Source organism: Colobus angolensis, unplaced genomic scaffold (assembly GCF_000951035.1).
Source record: "Colobus angolensis palliatus isolate OR3802 unplaced genomic scaffold, Cang.pa_1.0 Scaffold50, whole genome shotgun sequence".
NCBI lineage: Eukaryota > Metazoa > Chordata > Mammalia > Primates > Cercopithecidae > Colobus > Colobus angolensis.
Window position 1 is genome coordinate 622332 of NW_012118488.1, and position 8107 is coordinate 630438.

At 41.0% G+C, this 8107-nt stretch overlaps 1 long non-coding RNA gene across 1 annotated transcript; it reads right to left on the reverse strand.

Moving 5' to 3' along the window:
* Positions 1 to 5870: 5870 nt before the first annotated feature.
* Positions 5871 to 7671, reverse strand: LOC105524535. The gene is made up of 2 exons (XR_001003777.1): positions 6956 to 7671; positions 5871 to 6422 (listed from the first exon to the last, which is right to left on the reverse strand). It is a non-coding gene; the product is annotated as an uncharacterized LOC105524535 (long non-coding RNA).
* Positions 7672 to 8107: the final 436 nt, after the last annotated feature.

Below are 8107 nucleotides of genomic sequence, written 5' to 3' on the forward strand. Positions count from 1 at the left end.
AAAAAAAAAAAAAAAATTGGCCTAAATTAGCAGACCTTGGCGCCCAGCTCCTTTTTCCTTTTTGTAATGATTTCCTCAGCCTCCTTTGACTTTGATTTGTAGAATGATTTTTTACTCCCTGTAGAAGGCAAGTTCAATAACACGTTATTATCTTTATCTTTATTATTATTTTTACACACACCATGCACCATAATAGTACTAACAAACTAATGATGCTACCTTCCTTAGAAACTGATTGAAAATGTACAACTTGTGATAAACTCTCTGTACCTTGTGAAACTATGAAACTTTAACACTTTTTTGGAGGATTCCTTCTCATGCCAATTATGAGATACCCAACAGAAGGTGCAGCTGGAAATACCATCTTATGTCAATGAATAACAAATACTAACCTCTTTGTGATTATTACTAAAAGGTTAACCTCTTTACGCAAATAGTACTCAGTTGTATGATTAGATTTTTACGTCAATAAATATTGTGAAAGGTAAAAATAAGGCTATTACAAAAGCCTCTTTGGTTATTGGATATCTTACTAACAATGTGACTTCTGTAGCACTTCCACCAGCAGGTAGCTGTGAAACCTGTAAGAAATCAGGGTATGGACATATGCTTCTTGGTTTTTGAGGCATTACTAAGCTAGGAAAGGTGACCTGAAAGATAGCTGCATTGAACAGTCTTCTCCAGGTTAAAAAAGAAAAAATTTCCAAAGGACTAAGATTGCATTCTTTTCATCAAGAAAACAGATATATTCCATTTAAGGGCAAGATTGAAAAAAAAAAGAAGAAAAATATAACTCCAGAAAATTCCTCAAATAACTAGAGACTGAAAAAAGAACCCTACAAACCCCAATGATTCGCCCTTTGAAAGACTCTTAAAATAATAATAGTAATACTTGTAGACATTCTGAGATCACTGCTTTCTTAAAGGTACATATAACTGGAAAATATGCATTGCTATTTCAGAAGTATTGTATTTATGGTAAAATTTCTTTGATACTAAATATATGATATTTGCTAAATTTTGTTTATTTACTACATTAATAAAACTATGTTAAAATTGAAATAATTCCAACTTGTTCAGAGTTTGTCATTATGCAAGTCATTGAGTTTTTTGTGGGGGAACTTATCTTCATTTAAGCTGTTAATTATAACTCTACCATGATCAAAAAAATGAAATGTCTTAATATAAATGAATATTGTAATTAGGTGTATATTTATGTATGTGTATACTTACACTTACTATTAACATAAAATTAAATAATTTCATTTACTAGCAATAACTCATAAACAGTAATCTATAGAACAGTATTCTGCACTGTTCCGCTATTTAATTCAGTGATTAAATCCATAAGCAATGAATATTCCAATTACTGCTAAACTAGAAATGCTACAATTATCATAGCTTAATACCAGTTTCAAAAAATAAAATATGTAATTAAATATTGTGGATTACCTGCAATTTCCTATGACTATAAGATCTTACAGTGTTTTTTTGAGACAGATTCTGTCACCCAGGCTGGAGTACAGTAGTGCAATTTTGTCACACTGAAACCTCTGCCTCCCAGGTTTAAGTGATTCTCCTGCCTCAGCTTCCTGGGAAGTTGGGACCACAGGCACACACCACCACGCCTGGCTAATTTTTGTATTTTTAGTAGAGCTGGGGTTTCACTTTGTTGGAAAGGCCTGTCTCAAACTCCTGACCTCAGGTGATCTGCTCCCCTCAGCCATCCAAAATGCTGGCATTACAGGCAAGAAGCACAGTGCCTGGCCTCTTAAGTGTTTTTTTGTTTGTTTTTTGTTTTGTTTGTTTTTTCGAGGCATAGTCTTGCTCTGTCCTCCTGGCTGGAGTGCAATGGCGCGATCTTGGCTCACTGCAACCTCCGCTTCCTGGGTTCGAGCGATTCTCCTGCCTCAGCCTCCTGAGCAGCTGGGATTACAGGCACGTGCCACAATGCCCAACTTTTTTGTTGTTGTTGTATTTTTAGTAGAGACGGGGTTTCACCATGTTGGCCAGGCTGGTCTCAAACTCCTGACTTCATGATCTGCCCACCTCGGCCTCCCAAAGTGCTGGGATTACAGGCATGAGCCACCACGCCCAACCTGTTTTTTGTTTTTTGTTTTTTGTTTTTGAGACGGAGTCTCGCTCTGTCACCCAGCCTGGAGTGCAGTGGCCAGATCTCAGCTCACTGCAAGCTCCGCCTCCCAGGTTTACGCCATTCTCCTGCCTCAGCCTCCCGTGTAGCTGGGACTACAGGCGCCTGCCACCTCGCCTGGCTAGTTTTCGTATCTTTTAGTAGAGATGGGGTTGCACGTGTTAGCCAGGATGGTCTCGATCTCCTGACCTCGTGATCCGCCCGTCTCAGCCTCCCAAAGTGCTGGGATTATAGGCTTGAGCCAGCACGCCTGACCAGTTTTTTGTTGTTTGTTTTGAGACAGAATCTCGCTCTGTCGCCCAGGCTGGAGTGCAGTGGTGCAATCTCGGCCCACTGCAGCTTCCACCTTCCAGGTTCAAGTGATGCTCCTGCCTCAGCCTCCTGAGTAGCTGGGATTACATGCATGTGCCACCTCGCCCAGCTAATTTTGTATTTTTGGTAGAGATGGGGTTTCACCATGTTGGCCAGTCTGGTCTCCAACTCCTGACTTCAAGTGATCTACCTGCCTCAGCCTTCCAAAGTGCTGGGATTACAGATGTGAGCCACCACCGTGCCTGGCAGTCTCACAGTTTAAATTTTAAGTATAAAGATGTTCTTAAACATTTCTAAATGTATCTGCCTTAGTGTGTTTGATTTTATAATGGACGTTGTGTCAATGGTTTTTTCTGTTCCCCTCTTAATATATGACTTTGGTTTTATTTTTGTTTAAAATAGATGGGTGCAAAACTGACTTAGAAGAGGACACTCTAGACTTTGAAAATATTTATAGTTTGATAAAGCCAAAGCATGTAATTTACAAAGATAATTTTCCACTTCAGTTGTGCTTTGATGCCTTACTAAGGAAAAGTCCCATTATTTTGAGTAATTTAAAATCAAAATGACATTTTGGCCAGGCATGGTGGCTCACACCTGTAATCCCAGCACTTTGGGAGACTGAGGCAGGCAGATAGCTTGAGGTAAGGAGTTCCAGACCAACCTGGCCAACATGATGAAAACCCATCTCTACTTTAAAAAATACAAAAATTAGCCAGGCATGGGGGTGCATGCCTGTGGTCCCAGCCACTCAGAAGGCTGAGGCAGGAGAATCGCTTGAACCCAGAAGGCAGAGGTTGCAGTGAGCCGAGATCATTCCATTGCACTCCAGCATGGGTGACAAGAGCGAAACTCCGTCTCAAAAAACAAAAATAAAATAAATAAAATACATCATTCTTCCCCACAAACCCCGTTTTCATCAAGAAAGCAGGTATTAGTGTAATGATTCTTAGCATTGTCACTTGATTTTTTCTAAGTAATTTATTCAGAGTGGTTTTTATTTCATTGATTTTTTTTGGACAAAATTACCCTATGACACAGATTTATAAAATTTATACAAAACCTTATATTACAGAAGTAACTTTTTTTGGTGTTTTATTATGTTTTGAGATGCCAAAATACAAATAGTTTAAATGTAAAATTTAAACAACTATCAATAATACAGTAAAACCCTGTTATAAGCTAGCATACTGTTGCATAAATATAAGCACAAAGTCATACATTTTTTCCAAAATGTATTGATTTATTATTTTTAAATCCTATTTTACAAATAACTGAAGAGATGGGTAATCTTCTCTCCTTACATTGTACCCAATACCAGTGGTATATGTCACCAGTGTGAGTGAAATCTGCTGATTTTTTTTCACGAATTGATTGGTTGGTTCAACTTTATAAGAATACAGACTGAGAAGCCTTGATGTCACAAAAGACCGGAGCAAGCTTGGTTAGACTATACCTTAAAGATCTATACCATTATAACTAACTCTAATTTGAACTCCTCCAAAATACTGGCACTTGCCTGAATTACCTAGGTAAGGATGTAGAGCTGCTGTCTTGGCTTGAAGAGGGAAATTGTAGTTTGAAACACTAAGTTATACTGGAGTTAGAAGAATATTTTAGTGAAAAATGTCACGTCAAGGACTCCACTGAAGATCATTCCTAAATATATCCAGGTTCACAGTCATGCTTCTTGCATCCATGTATGTCAGATTACCTATCTTTTTGCAGTATACCACAATGCAGTATCATACTTGTTAATATTCCTGAAACAGTTTAGGCAAATTATCACTGACATAATATATATTTGGAGTAAATAAATATGGCCATTTTCTCATCAAAATCTGGCTGTTGGTGCAAAAAAAAAAAAAGGGAGTTTTGCAGTTAAATTTTCACTATAAAATGTCATGTTGGGGAGAATATTCAGAAAAGGGGGACTACCAGTGAACTATTAAGAGTTTGTTCCATGGGAATTCTGTTCTCAATGATGTAGTTTCCAAAGAGATAATGCGACCTTGGCCTAACACTTTCATTTGACAGAATAAACAGAAGACTTAAAGCTTATGTATTTATTTATTTTTATTTTATTTTTTATTTTTGTGGAGAGTGGGGTCTCGCTATGTTGCCTGGGCTGGTCTGGAATTCCTGGCCTCAAGCTATCCTCCTGCTTCTACCTCCCTAAATGCTGGGATTATAGGCGTGTGCCATAGCGCCTGGCCTAGCCCTGAAGTTTAAATGACTCATGCAAAGTCACATAATCTGTTGCCAAAACAAAGCTTCCAGAATAGTGTTTTTTCTTGTCCATAATTCTTATGTTTTTATTATTATTATTATTATTATTATTGAGATGGAGTCTCGCTGTGTCACCCAGGCTGGAGTGCAGAGGTGTGGTCTCAGCTCACTGCAACCTCCACCTCCCAGGTTCAAGCCATTCTCCTGCCTCAGCCTCCTGAGTAGCTGGGATTACAGGCACCTGCCACCACACCAGGTCATTTTTGTATTTTTAGTAGAGACAGGGTTTCACCATGTTGGTCAGACTGGTCTCAAACTCCTGACCTCAAGTGATCCGCCTATCTCGGCCTCCCAAAGTGCTGGGATTACAGGCGTGATCCACTGTGCCTGGCCTTGTCCATAATTTTTAAATGCAACTTTTCCATTTTAATTGTGACACATAATGCCTCAATTTTTGTTTTAAAACATGGAAATTGGACACAATGTTATTACTAAAAGCTATTAATTTAACCTTTCTCCTTATTTATTTATTTTATTTTATTTTATTTGAGTTGTAGTCTCACTATGTCTCCCAGGCTGGAGTGCAGTGACATGATCTCAGCTCACTACAACCTCTGCCTCCCGGGTTCAAGCGATTCTTCAGCCTCAGCCTCCCAGGTAGCTGGGACTGCAGGTGCGCACTGCTGCGCCTGACTAATTTTTGTATTTTTATTAGAGATGGGGTTTTACCATGTTGGCCAGGCTGGTCTCCAATTCCTGACCTTGGGTGATCTGCCCACCTCGGCCTCCCAAAGTGCTGGGATTACAGGCGTGAGCCACCGCGCCTGACTCTCCTTGTTTATTTTTAAGTGAGAAGGGAAAATTAAATGTGGAACAATTACGACAGACTTGTAAAAGGAATAAACACCCCAGATTTGCAAGCCAATTCTACTCTGAATCCCAAAATATATAGTATCTTCAACTCTAACGGGTCAGAGAACTATGTGGAAAGTTGTTTTTTTTTTTTTCCAGAAAAGATCTTTGACAAAACACACACACACGCACTCATTTTGGGGTAAGAGATTTTTCCTAAATAAGTATAGCCATCTTGTTTCTATCATTTATAATTCAATCAGCTGCAAGTATGAGGACTATATAACCATTTCTCCCTTTAAATGAGAAACTGGGATACAAGTAGTTTGAGGTAGGGAAGAAATGATAAATTTTAAAAACTCAAATGACAAGTTCTTCCTGGCTGGAGAGTGAGACAAGAGAAACCACAAAACCCCAGATTGTGCAATCTGTAAAGACAGTGATAAAGTGACTACTTCATAAATGAAGATGGACAACTTGAACTTCCCCTTGAGTTTCACAAGGGAGCCCTGTGTGCGAGAAGGAAGGAACATATTTGAGTGTAATGTGCAGTTGCATTTAGATCTAAGGAAACTTAAAATGAATTTAAGTTTCCTTAATTCAAAAATGAATTTTTGAGCAGTTCTCCACAGTAACTTTAATAAGTCTCCATTTCAACTTTCTGTTCTCAATCCCCTCTATCTACAGCTCAAACACATGCAGTATCTGCAAGCCATGTCCATGAATTCCTGATGTCCCAGCCAAGTGCCTCTCAGCTCAAAAAGCCCCTTGCTTGCCAGGGGTCAGCCATGTCTGGAAGGCTCTGAAAGAGGTCTGCTGGGCAGTGGGACTGCTGCTGTGGATAAGAGGCCCCTTGTTGGACTGGAGAGACCAGGAGCTGTAAGAAACCCAGAAATAAAAAGGCTTAGATGGGGACAGCTGCAAAGGTATCAGCTCCCAGGTACCAGGAGCTCCTCCCTCCTCTCCACCAAATCCCACAGTTGAGACATCTCCCTGAAAGCCCCACCCCAAGTAAAATTATTTGCTGTCTTACCCTCAAATAAGAATGAGTCAATAATTAAGTAATGCAATTATACAAGCATAGTTGTAAACAACTATGTTGCAAGTATGCTGACATGCAAAGATGTGTTTTATCTTTAATTACCGGAAGAAAATAGACAGCTTGAGTTTGAGCACCTAAGTTGAAGAAGAAATTAGGGAATAATAGACCCTCCCCACCACACCCATCACTCCCAACCCATTCTGCCTAAAAATCCTTTGCATTGTAGATTTTATTTGTAATTTTTAAACTCTTATTTTAAATTAGGTCCCAGAGAAAGAAGCTGGCATTTCTTATTCTTTTCAGAGTGGTCTGAGAAAAAAAATAGGAAAGCAAACTCTTTCTTTTTTTTTTTTTTTTTAAATCAATACCCGAGATAACAGCCAGCAGCAAAAATCCACCGGTGCGTCAGCAAGCAGGGCACTCGGCCATTCAGCTCCATCCTTCCCTCTGAGCTGTTCTCCAGCAGGCTCCAGCTGCAGCTCCAGGCCACTAGAGCAGATAGATAATGTAGGACAGAATGACCAGGCCTATGATAGCAAAGAACATCAGGATGAAAATATCCAGCATTGTGGATTCCTAGGCCGACCAGGCCCCTGGATTCTGGTGAAACGTGAGCTGTGAGCACGGAGGTTGCAGTCGGTGGAGAGAAATGGCTCCTCTTCCCTCCACGGCTCAGCCCTTGTTCTTTCCCCTCCCCCTCCTGGGGGCCTGAGACTGAAGGATGCTGCAGCTCCACCAGCAGCTTCCTGCCCCCCCACCAACCACAGCCAACCAATCACAAAGCCTGGGGGTGGATAGCCAAGGAGCTGCCAGATTTAGACCCACAGAACCGCAGAATCAAAGGGGCTCAATTTCTCCCCAGTAACCCAATCTGACCCCTTTGCATCTAAGTGGAGCCTGCATGCTCTGGATGTAGGAGGAGATAGGATCCTACCCAGCTCCCCCGGGAGTGAATCCTCCTGACTGCCTTCTTCGCCTTTCCTCTCACACACCTCGGGCAGATTATCTCAGAAAAATCACGGTTGGGTATTGGGTGGGCCATTGGCAACTTCTAAAGGTCACATTATGGGGAGACACAGACAAAGGACTCATATGGATCTCAGTGGGCTTCCCTGGGGGATGAAGCTAACATTTATACATTTCCTGCATTGGGCCAGATATTGTACATGTGGTGCAATTTCAACCACCCTACGAGTCTTTCATAGATGGGGGTCAGTGATGGCCAGAAATATACCTAATTCTTCATAGCTTAGACATGTCAGAGACCAGCCGGGCACAGTGGCTCGCGCCTGTAATCCCAGTACTTTGGTAGGCCAAGGCAGGTGGATCACAAGGTCGGGAGTTCAAGACCAGTGTGGCCAAGATGGTGAAACCCTGTCTCTACCAAAAATACAAAAGTTAGCCAGACTTGGTGCCGCCTGCCTGTAATGCCAGTTACTCGGGAGGCTGAGGCAGAGAACTGCTTGAACCCAGGAGGTGGAGCCGAGATTGTGCCACTGCACTCCAGCCTGGGCTACAGA